The following is a 20,571-nucleotide window of genomic DNA, read 5'->3' on the forward strand; positions in this document are numbered from 1 at the left end:
GTTGTGGCGCACAAGCTCCGGACACGCAGGCTCAGCGGCCATGGCTCCGGGCCCAGCTGCTCCGCGGCATGCGAGATCTTCCCGGACCAGGGCACGAACACGTGTCCCTGCATCGGCAGGCGGACTCTCAACCACTGCACCACCAGGGAAGCCCTAATATATATTTTAAAGGGGGGTACTAATGGTCTTGTTTTATTTTTTCACCACTTCTTGAGCAAAATGAAGAGGGCTTAACATGTTAGAGTCAGCCTAGAGAAGCTGCAGAGCACACAAATGCTCCTATTCTCATTTCTGCTCAGGTGCCTTTGTTTTCCTCATCAGTCTCCAAAGAAAACTGCTTTTGATGTAACACCTCTTGAGGTTTCAAGATAGAGACTTTCAAAGGTGATGAAATAGTCCCTTAGAACCTACTTTGAGCAGGACCCCTGCAGGGAGTCCCGGGAGAGAAGGAGGTAGGAGTTGCTCATGAGAAGTTAAAATCTTCATGAAGAATTTGGGACATAAACAAGTGTCTAACAACGTGACATTGCATAAAGCTGTTCCGAGGAATCTGGTGAGCAGCCAGCTTTGAAGGACAGTTGGTCCTCAAAAAACTCAGCAGAAATGAAAGCCTCAAGTGCCAAGAGGCTGCCACTCAACCTCTGTAAGAATTTACAATCAAGCCCTACCCCACCCTTGTCCATTTTGTGCTTCAAAAAGCATCAACCACATTTGGACAAGGCCCTAGTTTACCCTTCATCTCTCTAAGCATCTGTCCATTTCTAACCAAACTAGGCCACGATTCCTTAGGTTCTACTGTGCCTACAGGCCAGAACAGAAGGTCTAGATAAGCAAGCCAAAAGCAAGCAGAACTTCAGAAGAATTCAAGGGTTAATTAAAGCTAAAAAGCAAATCACACACACAAAAAGAGAAATACATAGATATAAATAGATATAATTATGCTACCGCTGTAGCTTTAAAATAAGCAAAATATATCATTGTATTTACATTAAAATGCCAAGAAAATAAGAATAAATATATGCAGACTTTGAGTTTCTATACATTAACTAAATATGGATCTCTCTACACGTGTCCTCCAGAACCTACAGAGATCAATAAGGAGAGCAAATAAAACCACACATAACCCCTGCCTACTGCATAACTAGAAGACAGAGGATGCTACAAATCCCAGTTTACACAGAGCTAGGAAAAGAAGAATCTGGAATCTGAAGAGCCAGCACTGAAGACTTGTTGGAGCTGAGAATTGTCTGGAGAATGCTTGGGGAAAAGGAGAAGGCAGCAGGCCTGGCAGTGGCAGAGCACAGATAAAATCATTCTTAGCAGGAAAATGCCACACTCTGAAAAGATAAACACTGACAAAAGTCTATAATCTGTTGGATCAGGACACCATTACTGGGCACACAAATGGAGGGAGCTGCCCAGAGGTGGCAGTCTTGGGAAGGCACCTTTTTGGGGAGATGAGAGGGATCCTTAAAGCCCAGGTGATGAAGCAGGAGGAAGCAAGATGAGGGGTCCATCAGAAAAGAACGAGAAGGCATCACCCCCCACCAATAGAAGGTGCCATTTAGTTTTTTGTTGTTGTTTTATTTGCGGTACGTGGGCCTCTCACCGTCGTGGCCTCTCCCGTTGCGGACCACAGGCTCAGGACGCGCAGGCTCAGCGACCATGGCTCACAGGCCTAGCCGTTCCGCAGCATGTGGGATCTTCCCGGACCAGGGCACAAACCCGTGTTCCCTGCATCGGCAGGCGGACTCTCAACCACTGTGCTACCAGGGAAGCCCCATGCCATCTAGTTTTGAAAAGTGCTCTTAAGTGTATCAACAGAAGACAGTGCTCTTGAACTAAGAAATTAAGTGATCCTCCCCAAAATCTTACCACTGTGTGCACAGAATCACCTGTTGTTTCTGATTCAGGAAAATGCAAGACTCTTCAAAGGTACAATAGCAGATATCATCCCCTCAGAGTCACTGTAAGACCATGGAAATGGAAAACCAAAATATTTCAGCAGGTGAAAATTCTTCACCCCGCAAAACGACATAGTAGAAGAAAACTGTAACACAAACCCCAACTGAATTAAATGTCCATAAAAAAGCACTTTGTATATTTTCAAAAAACCTCTAGTCAGAAATACAAAAGCTCAGAACAGAAATGGGCAAATTTTCAAAAGAGACTGTGAAACAGGAATTGGTTGAATGGGGAATCACGGACATCCCATCACAAGGGGGAGAGCTGGCTCTCAGCACCTCAGCCAAGAGATTGTATTTAGCATCACTAATAATGGAGCAAACGGACATTCTGAGCCGCCTGGTGTGATGTACTAGGGGGACACAATACGGTATCATCTGTGTAGTATTCTTTCCAAAAATATTTAACCTGAATCTATTCATCAAGAAATAATCAGACCAATCTAGAATATGAGATATTCTCAAAAATAACTGGCATGGACTCTTCAAAAATGTCAGTGACATGAGAAAAAAGGGGGAGGGCACTCGTCTAGTAAAAGGAGACTATAAAGAGACATAATAAATAAATGCAGTGTCTGATCCTTTATTTGATCCTGATTTGGAAAAACCCATCAGCTAGAAAGAATATTTTTGGAATAAATGAGAAAATTTAAATATGGTCTGTATCTCATATAAATCATGGTATCAAATGTTAAATTTATTATGTTGTGGTAATTATATTGTGATTATGTAGAACGATTTTTTTTTTCTTAGCTGAAGATATCAGCTGAAGTATTTAGGGTTGTGGTATCATGTCTAGTACTAACTTTCAAGTGGATCAACAAAATCTGTGTGTGGATAGATGCATGTGTGCACACATGGGTGGATGGTGTTAAAGATAAAACAAAGGTGTCGAAATGTTAATAATTAATCAATGTAGGTGTGCTGGGTTAAACAGTTCCCCCAAAACGCACATTTACCCAGAAGCTCAGAATGTGACCTTGTTTAACAATAGAGTCTTTGCAGAGTAATTAGTTAAATTAAATGAGGTCATACGGGATAAAGGTGGGCCCTAAACCTAATATGGTTCTTAGAAGAAGAGGAGACATAGAGACACACAGGGGAGAAGGCCGTGGTGACGGAGGCAGAGATTCGAGGGATACAAGCCAAGGAATGTCCAGGGCTGCCAGGAATCACCAGACGCCAGGAAGAGGCACAGAATTCTTCCCGGAGCCTTCAGAGGGAGCAGGGCCTACAGACACCGTGATTTTAGACTCTTAGTCTCCAGAACTGTGAGAGAATAAGTGTCTGTTGTATGAGTTACGCAATTTGTGGTGATTTGTTCTGGAAGTCCTGGGAAACTAATACGGTAGGTACTGGTTAAAAGTGTCCAGTGAAAATACTTTGGGTTTTTCCCGTGAGTATGAAATATTTCAAAATCAGAAGTTGGGAAAAAATTAAAATTAAAAAAATTTTAAACTTATGCATAGGAAAAAATCAAGGACATACACCAATCAACCAAATTTATCTCCCCGTAGTTGTAAAGAGTCCCTGCCCCTCGGTGACGTCTGAAATCCTCCTGCCCTCCATGTTAAAAAGTGAGCTTAATCATCTCCCTCCCTCCTTCCTAAATTTATGCTTGGTATGTTATGAGACTTTGGTTATTGGGTAGAACCGCCAGATGTGGAGAAATGGGGAGATGATTGGGAATAATACTGCTGAGTCATGGAAATGCAGTTGGCCTTCAATAGAAGTGAGTGGAGCGAAGGTTCTAAAAAGCGGGTAAAGGGACAAAACAGATCCTCTTCTCACAAGAGTGATAGACAGCATCACTTAACAAGTCAAAGTATGAGCAAAGTCAATATTGGACCTGGATTGGGCCAAAGGAACAAAGAAGGTGTTGGCTTCACATAGAAAGGGACGTGCCAGTGGAGGAGAGGGGTCGGACCTGTCACTAAGCTTTCTATCTTTCTATCATCTAAGAAGGTTATTTAGTCTGTGGACTTGGAACTGGTCTTCCTGGGTCTGGATTCAGGGTGTCTCTTACTCTGCCTCTGTGAGTTTAGAAAACTGGGGATAATAATCGTACTTTTGCAGGGTTGTTGTAAGAAATGTAACTGCAAAATACTAAGGAGAGTTCCTGCCACCCAGCATTATGCACGTTTGAGTTGGACATTCTTCTTGAATCTCGGGCCTGGGTTAGGTACCTGGCTTCACCCACTAGTCTCAAACCATGGTGGATGCAGAAGCAGTGACTTAGAGTTTAACCCTGAAATTTTGGAATGATCACGCCCAGTATTTCAAGGTATGGGGAAAAGAATTCTGCAAACGGTACAACGACGGATAAAATTTTATTTTCTCCTTTGAAGTGTTTGTAATTTTCCAAATGTTTTACAATAAGGTAGTGCCAATTTGATAGTCAGAAAAAATGAAAGAACTAGCCATGTCCTTTTTACTCCTCATCTTCCCATCGAAAAAATGGAGGTGGTAGAAATAATGGTGGGGAGGAAAGATTATGTGTTTTGTTTTAAAGAATAAGAACATCAGTTAAGAAGCAGAAGCACTCAGATGTCCCGCAGCCCCTGCCCCAGACCTGCCCAGGCAGCTGACACTGGGGCTGGTTGCTCAGTAGGTCAGGGGAGACTCAGCGGAAAACTCGTAAAAATTAAAAAAAAAAGACTCAGGTTGACTTTAGTGAATTATTCTGATGAAAATACACAAGCTCAAAGAGGAAAGCAAAAGGATATCAACAAGTTTGGATGTTTATTTAATGTGGATTTATGGGCTTCATTAAAAAAAAAATTGATTAACAATAACTTACTTCCAAACAAAACCCGATGTGTATATGGTTGAAAATAAAATTGATAAACACTTCAGCAGTCATTGCACTGTCCCAGGTTTCAGAACTGTAGATCCCTAAGTGCTTTTTCATAATTTAATCCATTTTTAAAAGGGCACAATGACTAGGGAGTATGGTAGAAAAATGTTATTAGAAATATAAATATATGAAGTATCTGACTTAATGACTACCATATTGATTGCTGAATTTATCCATGTCTCTGTGTAAACAAATTAAAAAAATCCCTTCTTGACACACATGATGGTCACAGATTCTTAGACACTTAAGAATCTTAAGAGGGCCCTTAAAGTATATCCAATCCAGCTCTCTATGCAAAGCAGGCATTATAACGCAATGTAAGTGATGAGTAGTCAGGCCCTTAGATGAGGTCTTCAGAACTCTGTCTGAACCACCCTCGTATTACCCAAAGCTGTAATAAATTGAATCATAGCACCTGCTTTTTTTTTTCCTTTATGCCACTTATCACAATTGTGACACCATTTTTCACTAGTGTGATTTTTGTTCATTGTCTAGCTTTCCACTGGACCGTAAATCTTTGAGGGCAAAAATTGTGATGACTTTGCTTGCTGCTGTATCCCTAATCCCTTCTACATAGCCTGGAACTCATCAAGTATTTGTTAAATTAATGAACACGGCTTTGGATTCTTCTCCCAATTTTAACACTACTGGAAACTAAAGGTCATTGAGGTGTTCCTCAAAGCTGATAAATGTCAGTGTCAAGAATCAGACCCAGCTTCATTTGACCACAGAGGCCATGCCTGTCCTAGCAAGCTTCTGGGCCACCCAATTAGTTTAAAGGGAACCTATGAATTAAGCAATTTCAAATTAATAGCATGAATTTACATTCAATTCCTGCTCCCTCTCTCCAAAGCTAATAAAATGTGAATTTCAAATCTGAGTTTTAATTTTCTACAAGATGGTACTAATGCCACCTCTGGGCCTCGGTGCTTTTCTAATGCTTTACGTTATATATTTCAATGTTTACACATGCTCACCATCCCTAATCATCTCTATGGCTGTCTTTTTTCCTCTAATCAGAACCTTACAACACAGTTTAAATCAATGGTGTGCTGCAGTCAGCTTGTACTGGCTCCCAGAACCCATGGTTAAATTTTCAGGGAGTTTGTGAGCTGGATGTCAAGCCACAGCCATTACTAAAAATTAAATCTACAAAAAAATAAATTATATGAAAAACAAATGAAATTTCAGTGGAGAAAAATAAGCTTTTAAATAAATGGTGCTAGAACAATTGGACATCCACGGGCAAAAAAATAACTTTGACTTAAAACCTCATACCATACAAAAATATTAACTCAAAATGGACTGTGGATTTAAATTTAAAATGCAAAAATTTAAAACTTTAATAAGAAAACATAGGAGAAAATCTTTAGGATCTAAACCTACACGAGGAGTCCTGAGACATTACATTAAAGGCATGATCCATAAAAGAAAGAATTGATAAATTTACCTTCATCAAAATTTAAGATTTTTGGGGGCTTCCCTGGTGGCGCAGTGGTTGAGAGTCCGCCTGCCGATGCAGGGGACCCGGGTTCGTGCCCCGGTCTGGGAAGATCCCTACGTGCCACAGAGCGGCTGGGCCCATGAGCCGTGGTCGCTGAGCCTGCGCGTCCGGAGCCTGTGCTCCGCAACGGGAGAGGCCACAACAGTGAGAGGCCCGCGTACCGCAAAAAAAAAAAAAAAAGTTTATGTAATGTATGGTTCTATATTTAAAACATTCTGGATATTTATTGTTATATTCACAATAGACATGGAGAACAGATTAAGGGTTATGAGAGACGAGGATGGAGTGGTGACAATCTAAAGAGAAAACGCAAGGGAATTCCTTTGTGATGATGGGACATTTATGTATCCTGAATGTCCTGGTGGTTATACAAATCTATACATGGGATAAAACTGCACACATACCACACATGTACACAAACACACACACCCAACAAACGAATCCATATTAAAATGGTGATAGCTGATTAATGTCTTTAGTAGTATTGTATGAGTCTCAATTTCCTGTTTATGGTATTGTATTACGGTCATATAAGATGTCAACACTGGGGGAAGCTGGGTAAGGGGTATGTGGGACCTTGTACTATTTTTGCAAATTCCCGTGTGTCTATAATTATTTCAACATAAAAAGTAAATGAAACAAATGCAGAAGAAATAAATACTAAGACATCACTTTCTAATTGCTTTACAACATTTTAGTATTAACTATGCCTTGAAGTTATTCACATCCACTCTATGCTGGTTATATCAGTCAGCTCAGGCTACCATAACACAACACCAGAGACTGAGTGGCTTAAACAACAGACATTTCTCACAGTCCAGGAGGCTGGGGAGTTCACGATCAAGGTGCTGGGCAGATCTGGTTGCTGGTAAGAGCTCTTTTCCTGGCTTGTAGATGACAGTCTTCTAGCTGCGGCTGTGTCCTTACATGGCAGAGAGCAAGCAAGCTGTGGTGTTTTTTCCACTTCTAATAGGGACACTAATCCTATCATGGGAGCCCTACTCTCATGACCTCATCTTAATTTAATTACCTCCCAATGGCCCCACCTTCAACTACAATCACACTAGGAGTTAGGGCTTCAACATACAAATTTTAGGGGGATACAAACATTCAGTCCATAACAGTGGAAATATCATACAAGTTCTGCTACTATGCCTCTCTTCCCTACTCTGCATTCAATGATGTCTCATTGGTAGCTGGAAACCAGCCATATGAGAGTGTTTATATCACAGAAATAAGTACGCACTACAAATCAGAACTTGGTTTATTGTACAGCTGATTGCAAAAAAAGTAATGGAGAAAATGTTAATATTGTAAATTAAGCTTTAAAGTGTGCTATGTCTGTAACCATTACATCATGAATAGCATCAAATTGAAAAAAGTCTTCTATTATTTGAAAACTATTGTTTGATTCTGCAAAGAAGTTACGTTTTGATTCAGGTTTGTCCTGAGTGAGAAAAGTTCCAACATTGGTCTTTTTTGTTTCTCTTTCTTCTAATTAGGTAACCAAAAATATCAACCACATTCATGTTGGGACTATACTCATTCATTAATTGCAACCACAGATTGTCTACAGACACAAGAATTTTGAAAAAATCAATGAAAGCATTCTGTGAGGACCAGTTGGCTATATGGAATTTACAACAAAGCGTATTGTATATTAGTATCTTATTAGTAGTAGTATTAGTATTTTATTATTATTTCTAAAGTGTGTACTGCCTTTATAGCAATAAAATTCATAATAAACTGAAGCATGGACATATGCACATTTTAAAAGAGCGCTAGTATGTAAACATTTACTGGCACAATGCTAGTTTAAGTCCAATCCTCTCTCTTACTTCAGTGGAGACAAATCACCACTCCCCTTTAAAGTGGTGATGTAGGTTACCTGTGCCACATCAGGATTTTACCATTTGCAGATGTTCTGTTTCTGGGAGACTGATTTGACTCCCTGTATGTTCAGATATGTATGTTCAGAATCAACGACCTCCTACAACTGTAAACCCTTTTGACTTTACAGGAAGATGCTCTAGTTTCTCCCATGAAGAGTCTCTCGCTGTGGGCTGGGTCAGTTCCACTTTGCTTTTAGGTTAGATGCCAAATTTCCAAGTTTTCTAGTGGTTTTTCCATTTCTTTTGGTATAACAATATCTGAAAGGAAGATTTCTTTACAACTGGTGGTTCATGGGATTAGTCACCTTGGGCCTTTACCTACTAAATATTTTACACTCAGTGTCCCTTTGCTGTGGCATATACTGGTCAGAGATCAAACTTCCCAACCAATTTGCTGTTGGTTCCATGTGTAGCTACTTTCGGGCTCTGTGCTTCTGTTTATTCTGGAAGGCCTTTCACCCCGATTCCAGTGCCCAGCACCTACCCTTCTATCGAGGTTCAGTTCAGCTACCTTGCCTTTCCTTTCCTAATCCATTCAGTATGGAAAAAAATCATCCTTTTCTCTGAATTCCTCAATATAGCCAAATCTTTCTTCTGACATCTTCTCCCTTATACTGCTGTCACATATATCTGTGGCTTATGTCAGAGGTTTCTATTATCTCCTTGAGGAAGAGCTCTTCCCTAATTTATTTCTAAATCCCACCATGGTGACTAGTTTAATGCCCGTACATAGTTAAGACTTTTGAAAAATTGGTTCAGCGGAATGAGTGGGCTATATGTCACTAAATGAACAAGTGAGTTCATCTCCTTAAGCCTCAGTTTTCTTACCTATAAGTTAGAAATGATAATCAAGAGATTATATCTTATAGTTATTGTAAAAAACAGAGATAAGATATATAAAATGACTAGCACAGTGCCTGGTTAATGGTGGCTGCTCAATAAATGGTGTGTGTGTGTGTGTGTGTGTGCACGTAATACATAGGATACACATATAACATAAATATGTGGTATATATAATTACCATTGCTGGCACTATCATTACCATATGACTATTATTGATACCAGGTTCAAGTTTCAGTGAGTGTGTCTATGAATTCTCTAGCACAGTGTGGTGTAAGAGCTTAGGCCTGTAAGTCAGGAGTCAGACAGAAGACGCAAGTTTTCATCTCAGTTCTGCCCAATGTTCATGATCTTGGGCTAGTCAACCTCCCTGGGCTTCAGTTCCCTTATCTGCAAAATATGTGTGTGAATGCAAGGAGAAGGCTGAGACTCTTTGAAGGTCTGTCCCTCCACAATACCACGTGGCAAGTCCCCTTGGTTGAACTGGGCTCCCAGTGACAGGCAGCACACTGCCTTCAATAACTGCCTCTCTCTAAACCCTCAGCAACGGGCTAAGTACCCTTTGGCAAGGCTGTCTCGGTGATGTACTCATGGGTGCAGAGATCCCCAGCCATTCCACTTGTTGACTTTACTGGCTGGAGAAGGATTATTTCCTTCTTCATTCTGTGACTACAGTGAACATTTGGAAGTTGTAGAGGAAAAAATCAATGCCAGAGAGTTCTGGAGGTGACGTATCTAATACTTTTTCTCTTGGCAAGTCACTGCGGGGGGGATGCCTCTCAAGTTGATCACTCTGATGACAGTGCACCAGTGCATCCTCCCTGCAGACCCCATGTGACACAGGGCTGGGGACCTCAATTACAGAGGCAGGAACACAGAAGTCCAGAATAACCGGGTGTCTCAGCTGGGAGAGGCCTGTCTAGTCTAAGCATTCGATTTTACACATGAGGAAACTGAAGGTCAGAGGGGCCAAAGGACTCCTTCAAGGTCGCAGAGCTAGTTAATGGAAGAGCTGGGTCTAGGAAGTGCACCTCCTGGAGTCCCGGCTCACAGCTTCTGCTCCCACTTCAGTCCCACCTGCTGTGGGCCAGCATCACGGCCGGCCAGGAGCCTCTCTGATGGCAAAAGTGAGTTCCAAACAGGCACCAATGAACATTGTCTTCTCCCCTGCCCCCCAGGTCTCAAATAAAATCTGACTGTTGGAGAGAGTTGAAGTTGGCTTTGGGAAAAACTAATTCCAATTTTTAACTCCCATGAGAACAGTGAAAATTGTTGTCTTTAATGCATATGCCACCCCATCCTGGATGTGATTATTCAGGAGCAGTGAGTAACTGGTGCCTCAGGGGCCCTTTTCCTTTTCTGGCTGAGCACAGACCCAGCAACGCACCTCAGGGCGTGGCTTACAAGAAACAGTAGTTATGTTTCCTGTAACGTATCTGCCCAGACTCAGATGGCAGCTGCTGACCGTGAGCTCCTAGAGAAGAGTACAGCTCAAGCATCAACCTGGCACAAGAGCCAGCACCTGGAAGACATTCAAAATGTTGGTTGGATGAGTCCAGAAAGTGTCACTCATGCTGGTGACCCCAATGTCACAGAATATGTAGAATATGAAAAGGCTCTTTTCATATAATAATAGCTGCCCTTTAACAAATGAAGATGAGGTTGAAAACGAGTCATTTGAGCTTAAGGAAGCTTATGGTTCTTGATATGTTTTGGAGTAAGAAAACCAGACATACATTTTATCAGATTCACTATAGTGGGAGTAGTCACACGGGAGGAAGGGAAGTAGAGTGAGAAGTATATTCTTGTTTATAGGCTTATTTCAATAGTTTTCTTTCTCTCTTTTTTCACTCATTAATCAAATGACGTGTGGGATGACCTGGAGTCTCTAACATTGGAATATGGTGCTATTCTGGAAATCTGTGCTCTGGGGCTTGGTAGGAGATGTAGTGTTCCCATTTACTCTCTCTCTCTCTCTCGTTCTCACTGGCCAGTTCTCTTTCTTTGAGGGGATGTTGGTTCTGAGGAGAGAAATCAGGGAGCTGATCACTTAGGTGGGAGGAGCTTACAGGAGTCAGAAAGTCTTCCGAGGCAGAGACGTCTATGTCCCATTTCATGTCGCCTTGCTGGCTCAAAATCCCTTAAGTAGGGATAATGTGGCTGAGTTACAATCAATGAAATGTGGAAGAAGTGTCACGAGGGCACTTCCCGGCCCCTACAGACATGTGGGGAAACTTTTGCCTTCCTTTTTTCTTGACACAGCAACCTCGCAGGCCACAGGATAGGAGAGGGTCACCTGATTCACTCTGGACTTTGAGTGCAGAATAAAATCCTCAGTGTCTTAAACAATTTACTCATTGAGGTTTATTTATTACTGAAGCATAGCCTACCTTATCCTGACCTTTCTTCTAATTTATCAAGCCCATTGCATCTGAGGATGACAAGGTGGGGCAGAATGCAGGACAGGAGACTTCTTCAGGATTCAACGTTTTGCATTTCTTTTTTAGAGATCCTCTCCTGTTATCCTGCTTAGAAACATGAATGTGTCAGCGCAGGATACAGGGATTTGAGGGGAATTTATACACATGCCCAAATTTTCTCTTCTGGCCCTAGTTTCCCCAAGTGTTCCTTTCTTGTTTTAATATGTACTAAAAAAAAACCACCCTTATAAGATAAAAGATAAACTTTGAAGGTGAATAAAATACTTTGGTAAACTTTCAATAATTTTGTAACTTTTTAATAATCATGATCTTTTAACTTTAACAATCCCTCATTTAAAGTTACTAATTTTCCTTAAGAAAACAGGGGATAAGCTTCATGACATTGGTCTTGGCAGTGATTTCATGGACCTGACATCAAAAGCATTGGCAACAAAAGCAAAAATAGACAAGTGGGATTACCTCAAACTAAAAAGCTTCTGCACAGCAAAGAAAACAATCCTATCTCCTGTCTCATTTCTTTTTCCTTCTCAGCCTTTCAGCCCCACTCCTTCCTTCTGAATTACATAGCCTTATGGTTAATCATTTCAATGTGCAGATTAATTCTGGGTCTTCATGTCCTGTCCGCAGCTGACAGAAATGAAGGTAATGAAGGAAGAGAAGATTCTGAGTCATTTACCTCTCCTCCCCCAAGACATTTTTTATTAGATATCACAAAGCAAAGAAATCAAACCCCTTTGCCATTGATCAAGCCACGTTCAGGCTCTAGATTGCCAACTGGTAGATACTCCTTGACTGTTCCAAATTATAGATTTAAGTCTTTACAAAACAGGGATCTACTTCTGTGGGAAGAAGAACAGTTCTGCGATAAAGTGTTGGTTCAGTTATTAGCAGACCAAGTACTCCCACACTTGACACACCAACCCCACACACCATGTCTGTGTCAACTAAAGTAGGGACTCCAGTGTCCCTCAGAGGGCAAAGGTTCACAGTACAGATGCCCACTCACAATCCCCAGCTGTGAAAGCATCAATTCCTGCAACATCAGCAGTTCAGAATGTTCTAATTAATCCATCATTAATTAGGTCCAAAGACATTCTTATTACCACTAACATGGTGTCATCACAAAATACTGCCAGTGAATCATCAAATGCATTGAAAATAAAATGTGAAGATGATGATGACCATGATAATTTGTAATCTAGCCTTGATGCATGTAACATGCATACTTGGTTTTAAATCCATTGTACTGAGGTTAAACATGCATGCTGGCTGTTTCCAGGCTGTGTTTTAGAAAAACAGTATTTAATGAGTAAATATGGTTATCATAATTTTCAATTAAAAAAAAAAAGAAGATACCAATTGAGTTTCTTACTACAACATCTGAAATAAAAACTAATTTTCCTCTTGAAAAAAAAAATAAATAAAGTTACTAATTTAGTTTAAAGAGTTGTTGAAATAAATGTCTAGGTCCAAGATGGAGCTGCTTCTGCCTGGGGTGCCATGTCAGCAAACTGAAACATGTAACTTTCAAGTCCCTATAAATGTTCCACTTGACCAGAAATGCAGTATATACAGTCAACCAATCCCCACATGCCAAGCCAACTCGGGGCTCTATACATATTCCCTTTTCCTTATTCATTTAAAATTTCCCTTCTCTATTCCTCATTCTTTATCCTATAAAAGCTTCCTGCCTTCCAGTCCATTTTGAAGTTCTCTGGACCCTTGGGAATGGAGACTGCTTGCTTCATGAAGTGTTAAATAAAGTTTGTATCATCTAAATTGTCTTCTTTAATTATTTTAAGAGAGCTTAATCTCTACTGATTTCCTGTTACATGATAGAGAAGAAATTTCTTTTTTTAATACATTTATTTGTTTTATTTATTTATTTTTGGCTGCTGTGCGCAGGCTTTCTCTAGTTGTGACAAGTGGGGGTTACTCTTCATTGCGATGCATGGGTTTCTCATTGCGATGGATTCTTTTGTTGCAGAGCATGGGCTCTAGGTGCATGGGCTTCAGTAGTTTTGGTTTGTGGGCTCTAGAGTGCAGGCTCAGCAGTTGTGGCCCACGGGCTTAGCTGCTCCGTGGCATGTGGGATCTTCCAGGACCAGGGCTCGAACCCATGTCCCCTGCACTGGCAGGCGGATTCTTAACCACTGTGCCATCAGGGAAGCTCCCAGAAAAAATGTTTTTAAAGCTACAGGATACAGCTTTTAGACCAGGATTATTTATATTATCATCAACCTGGATGTATAAAATATTATTCATCCTAAACTTCAGTTAATGTCTAATAAAAAAAAAAAGCAAATTCAGGAATTCTCGACCTGGTTGCATTTTTATTCTCAAAGTTAGTCTGTTGCTAATAAATAAATTATTGTTATGAATTTGAATTGTTGCCCATGCAGACTGGAATCATGGATAACTGAGTAAATAAAAATGTGTTTGAGTTTGGATCAGTACGTTTTATGAGCCTAGAATTTCACAAGAGGAACTGAACTCAGCTAGTACTTCTGAAACCAGGGCCCCTGCTAAAACCGAGTTCCCCTGACAAGTATGATTAACCTCTCTATCTAAAACTTAATTCCCTTTCTTGTCCCACCCCTGTTCCCCTCAGGAGTAAGAAGTATTAAAGAAAAGGGGGGGATTGAAATTGAGCAGGACCCTGTGAGGCCCTCCCATGTACAAAAGTGTCTGTGTTCCTCACCCTTTCTTGTCTGTAGGAAAGATTTTAGTCTCCTATGCCTTCCCTGAGCTCCAAAGAGAAGACTCAAATGGTTACTAATTAGAGAAGTGATGGAATGCAGAAACAAAGGAAAAGCAATTAAACAAGATAGCTTGAACCACAGTTTAGTGATAAGACAGAATCCTCCTGAAGGAATATACATAACAATCTGATGCATATCTTTGAGTTGTTATGCAGAAATTAAGACCCCTGACCAGGTGGAGGATGGTGACAACGTGCTGACCCCAGTCTGGTTGGAACCAGAAAGTTGATTGAGATTCCTGAAATTCCACCTTGTCACCTAACCACCACCCTAATCAAAAGAAAGTCATGCACCCTGCAACCCTCACCCCAATGTTGCCTTTAAAAACCTTCCCTGAAAACCATAGAGGAATTTGGGTCTTTTGAGCATGAGCTGCCCATTATCCTTGCTTTGCACCCTGCAAATAGACACTGTACTTTCCTTCACAGAAGTTTTTTGTCAGTTGATTGGCTTTGCTGGGCGGTGGGTGGGCGAACCCAAGTTTGGTTCAGTAACACTTCCATATACTAATTCATATCTACTTAATTTTGTAATTTGGTAGGATGCCAACCTATCCATTCAGGGATAGGCACATCTATTTGAAAATAGTTAAGTTACATGTACAAAAAAATGTATGTCTGCTTATCCTTATGTACATAGAATGCATCATTAAATTTAGACGGAAAAACATGAATCCCAAATCACTTAAATTCCTAGGTAAAGTCATCTAAAGTATTAAAACTAAACAATTTAAACTTTTTTATCATCCACAAACCATTCTGGCCCACTCTTGCAAAAAAAGCTCACAAGGCAATTTGGGTTGGAGGCATTTTTCTTCTTTAGCTCTTCCAAATGCAGCTTTGTATTAGCATGCTCAGTAAAGCAAGTAACACTTCCACTTGATTGCTTAAGACCATTCTTGACCCTCATTTCATTCTAGTTGGAGGTAATTACTTGCTGCTAATGCAAAGTGCTGAAGACAGCCTTAAATTCTGTTGAATTATTATGTAGATTGGGAATCAGACCTCCCAATTCTTCTCTTAAAACAGCACCATAACTCTAATCTCTACTTTGTCAAATTCAAAAGTCTACCTATTTTTGAGTGAAAACTTCTTACTTAAAATAAGATATTGGTCCTGGACCTGGTGGAGGAAATGGGTGAGTTTCTTTGGGAATGAGGTCAGGAAAGAATAAGTCAGCAATAAGGGAGGTGAAGTAGATACTTTCAGGATCTAATATACCTCAGAATTGTGAAATGTAGCTCTTACTCTCTTTTTTTCATACCTGGTGTACTGAAAATATAATACAAGATTGTTTAGGCAATCTAAATAGCAACTCTAAATTCAACCACAGTCACTGGATAAGTTTTTGTTTTATCTGAGTCTAGATGAAAACTCTGAATATCAACTCATTTAAATTCAAACCAGTCATGTCTGTATACTAAGAAGTCATCTCTGGATTAATAGTATTTACAGTAAAATGGAACAGGGTTTCTCTTAGCCTCATTCCGGGAATGAATAAAAAACAACAGTAAAAGGCTATTTTTTCTGTGAATACCTAAATGACTTCACAGCCATTACTCCACTCAGAGGAAAAATGATTCTCATAGCACAGCGAGGGGGAGAGAATGCTTGGCTTCTATTAAGAGTAATGGAGGTTGGGATGCAAAGTTCAGTTGTCAGGAAAGAAATAGTTGCCACAGGCCTGGAGAACAGGAGGAAAATTTACTAATTAGTTCTTCCTAAACCAAGAAGCTTATTGTTTAACTCTCCCTCCTTCACGAGAAAGTAAAGCACAGGATCATATATATTCCTGAAAAGGGTAAACGAAATATTTTCCAAAAATTAAAATAAGATGGCAAATGCAATAATAGAAGCTTAAATATATGGGGTTGTACATTCATTCTTTTTTCACAATGTAGAAAATTTAAGTCTACAAAATGTAGAACTATTTGACACCTGAAAAATTGGAAATAGAGAGGGATGATTTATCACCCCTGTTCCTCCCGGGAGGGCAGGGCCAAGCACATTTTCTACTGCATGCCTACTACTTTCCATTTTCTAAAATTATGCTTCCTTTTTTTCTCCCGCAAAATCACCTCAGGCATCACAAACCCATTTTATTGGAAACCGCAATCTTGTACTTAACAACTCAGCGTTAACCCCGGGCCCTCTGGACACACTTTATCAGGTTTAGGTGAGTCCTGGAATCTTAGAACTCCCGACGGGGCTCGGGACAGTAAGGAGGGTTTTACAGACCCTCGCCGTGTAGGGCCCACGCCACAGCTGCTTCACCCTGTGACTGGCGTGGCACTGGCACTTCTACTGAGTCAATCCCAGTTTCCCAGGAGAACCACTCTTGAGACGGTCCCAAGCTGCCCAGCAACCCCTAAGGCAGCAGTGCCACGGTCTGTCATGAGCTTCCTGGCCTCTTTTTTTTTACCAAAGATGGTCAGATGTTCGCCTAAGTTGGTTTTCCTCAATTTGCTAAGATCCAAATGTAAGGAAAAGACAATTTCTCCTCAGGTGAATTCTGGGGAGAAAAAGCTATAACTACAGATCCAAAAAAAATGCTGGGGAAGACAAACTGGGAGAGAGAAGCAGAGAGCGGTTTCCAGGGGAAATCGGTATCATTAGGCTGATGCTAAAATCTCCTGTGAACCTTAAAGCTTGTCCTTATTCAAGGAAGCTGCTTTACAGGCAATGTGTTAGCTTATTTCCACAAATGAATTCATTTGGAAGGATAGTTTTTCAGATTATAATTGACTCATTCATTCATTTGCTTGCCAGTGAGTATATACTCAATAACTGCATATGCCAGACTCTGTGTAAAGCCCTGAGGATACACAGTGAGCAAATGGACAAGCATCCCTACCTCCATGTGGCTCACATTCTCAGGGGTGGGTAGGGGGTGCAGAATAAATAATTAGGTGGATAAGAAAGGAAGATAGAGAGGGGGCAATCTAACTTATTCTTGGTACCTTAAATACTTTTCATACTCAGCCTCCTTGGGCCTATGATTAAACAAAAATTCTTTGCTAAACAAAGCTTTCCCTTTTTCATAATAACTATCACATTTCTTAGCTCCGGATCATCTTGACCTCTAAAGTGTTAGCTGTGGAAGTGACCCAATAGCCATCTATTCCTCTCTTTTAAAAAGTGAAAGCAATTCCACAGGAATTGTTGCCAGCATTCTCAGACAGAACCAGGACACGTTTACTACTAGATTTCTGGCACCGTATATCAGGGGAAGCACTTCTGCATCCTACCAGGATGAAAGCTATCACCTTGGGCAGCCTTAGGGTAAGAGAAGCAGCAGTGGGGACACACAGGCCTCCTCTCTTTTGATGGGTCTACACTCAAACCCTTGTACTCCTCAGCACACGATGACTAAATAAATTATCTGCTGGGCAGCCACAACCTTCCTGCTGCACCCTACGTGTGCAAACTCACACCCTACTTTCGCTAAAGAACACAATATGTATTGTTGTACTCCAGAGAAATCCCATACCATTTGAAATGTGTACAACCCGAACCTTGGCCACTAACATGTCTTCATATTTTAGAACTGGTCTCCGTGAACTAGATGTACTGTCTTGTCACAATACTGAATTAAAAGCATGAATTACATACTGAGACATCGGTGGGGGGGGAGGGGTGCGGGCGGAAGCTTCTGGTTAAGCTCTCATGTTACTTGTATCTGATTGTTCATGGATGGAATTCGATAGCCTTCTCCCCAGCCTGCTAGAAAGAGCTGTGGTGTTGGGGGCACCTGGATTTAGAAGAACTTCAGGACTGCCTGCCGTAGGCCCTGTCATTATGTTGATGGTAATGTGAACTCCTCAGCATGAGAACTTATATGCCACAAAGATAAACTCAGGTCTATTTTAGAAGGAGCTGCCAACCAACTTTTCTGAATGCTGCCTGTTATACGTTCAGTGCAAACCACTGAGCACAACACCGTATGTTTAAGAAGGAACAGAGGCACTTCCTAAGAGACCTGTGTGATACAAGAAATTCCCCAATGTCTGACTCATCACCCAAGCTTACCGAGTTGACAATCCTGACATTTGGTCACCGTAGCCACAGCTTCTGTATCTTGCCTCCAACTGCTACTTAACTAAAGCTGTGCCCAGTAATGACAATTTTTAGTTAATACTCACAATAATGCTAATTTTTTGAGGCTCCAAATAAAAGTTTTCAGTGAATCTCCACAAGCCTAACTAAGCCATCCAGTGAAACCAGCTACGATTGTCAGGCTTACGATTTTTTTTTTTTTTTGCGGTTCGCGGGCCTCTCACCGTTGTGGCCTCTCCCGTTGCGGAGCACAGGCTCCGGACGCGCAGGCTCAGCGGCCGTGGCTCACGGGCCCAGCCGCTGCGCGGCATGTGGGATCTTCCCGGACCGGGGCACGAACCCGTGTCCCCTGCATCGGCAGGCGGACTCTCAACCACTGCGCCACCAGGGAAGCCCAGGCCTACGATTTTTGTGTTTGGATTTTATTTTTATTATGAACCCAAAAAGGCAGGTGGCAGAAAAGTGAGGAGCCAGCGAAGACAAAATAGGTACACTCCAAAGCTTGTAACTAAGCTTGGCATGAAAGGGAAAGGTGTTTGCAGCTGCCATGTGGTGTGGACCTAACTTATCATCATTTTCATCAAATGTGAGGTGAGGTATTTCGAAGAGAGGCAGTGTAGGTACAGCAGACTTTTCCAGCTGGGGCAAAAGACCAGATTTGGCTTTCCAGTTTACCACTCACTATGTGACTTGGGCAAGTTATTTTACTTCTAAGGATCTCAGGTTTCCTCACCCTGAGGGAGCCAGATGACATCATTTCTAAGGTCCCTTCCATTTAATACATGTTTGAAACAGCCTGTCATAAAAAAGCACACTAACACATGTCTGTGTGAGCTAACATTTATTATTATTTGATATGTACAAGTACCACACTTGTGCTCCATTATGTCCGTCTTATTTATTTATGAAGACTTCAGGGCCTAATAAGCGTAATAATACTGACAACAACTAGTATTTATTGAACACTTATTTCATGCCAGGTTGCATACTAATGGGTCTGGCTTTACCTGAACTCAGAAGTCCTTCCTCTCTAACATCTGGTCACCACAGCCACATCTTCTGTATCTTGTCTCCAACTGCTCCTTAAACTAGAGCTGTGCCCCGTAATAACAATTTTAATTTAATACTCATAATTAAAATGTTAACTCTGTTAAATGCCTCAAATACAAGTTTTAGTGAAACTATACGTGCATAACTAAGCTACACAACTCAGTGAAGCTGGCTATGGGTGCCAGTCTTATGATACCTGAGTTTCACACGCATTTGCACGTGCATAACTAAATAATCATCACAGTGACTCTATGAGGGAGGTACTCTGATTACTCCCATTTTCAGATAAGGAAATTGAGGCCTGTAGAGGTTCATTAACTTATGCAAAGTCATTCAGCAAGTAGGTGGCAGTCATGATTCAAATTCCGGAGACTTACATTTACTGGAATATAAATTCCATGAAAGTAGCAACTAGGTCTGTCTTGTTTGCCTCTGCCTCTCCAGTGTCTGCCACACGGCAGGTGATCAGTAAATACTTGTGGAATGAATGAATGTCTAACGCATATCCCTTACTCTCAACGACTCTCCCGGATACATCATATAATCAACCCTCTCAGTGATCTTGTAAGAGGCTGCAAGGGAGACCCCACTTGTGAGCACAGGTAGATTAGCATAATTCTAACTCCACTCTTGGAAAACCAAGTGAAACCAGTGCACATTTTGTAGACCCTGGGCCCCCTCCTACTGCACAAAGGATGATGGAGCTGTGGGATATTTGTGTCAGGGAATAAGCCTGCTTTCCTTGGCCTTTGCTTTGGAAATGACATTCCCATTGACAGTGGGTCCTGATTTTGCAAGGAAAAGTCAGCTGTTTGATCAGTTGTGTGAGTGACCATCTCTTGTGGGAGCTATGATTAGTTTTCATCCTGCCTCTGCCTTTTGACCACCAATAAGACTGTTTCGCTTTCCTATCACCAGAACTGGCTCCCTGTTAATGCATTTCCAGCCCTAACAGAAGAGAAATGAGAAGGGAGATGGCGTGAGTGTCCCCATGGCACTCAACCTGCTAACACTAATGTTGAGCAGGGCCATCCATCCCGTTAGAGTTGACAGAGCATCCCTGAGACATAGCGGATGCCACAGCTGAAGCCGCAAGCGCCCAGAGTGCAGCCATGTCCATCCAAAACACAAGTATGAGAAGGCAGCCTCCTGGAGGAGAGGTTTGCTGCAAATTGAAAATATTCAGCTCTGTGGAATCCTAGCGGA

General features: G+C 41.3%; 1 protein-coding gene and 1 pseudogene across 2 annotated transcripts in view; one reads left to right on the forward strand and one right to left on the reverse strand.

The window, feature by feature from the left end:
• Positions 1-20,571, reverse strand: part of ST6GALNAC5 (ST6 N-acetylgalactosaminide alpha-2,6-sialyltransferase 5) — a 173,151-nt gene that overhangs the window by 78,010 nt on the left and 74,570 nt on the right. The gene's annotated exons all lie outside the window — the stretch shown is intronic.
• LOC111178405 (transcription initiation factor TFIID subunit 9-like) lies at positions 10,831-12,695 on the forward strand (annotated as a pseudogene).

This window comes from Delphinapterus leucas, chromosome 1 (genome assembly GCF_059928025.1).
Source record: "Delphinapterus leucas isolate spDelLeu-1000000601 "Yukka" chromosome 1, BTC_Dleu_Yukka2, whole genome shotgun sequence".
NCBI classification, from domain to species: Eukaryota; Metazoa; Chordata; class Mammalia; order Artiodactyla; family Monodontidae; genus Delphinapterus; species Delphinapterus leucas.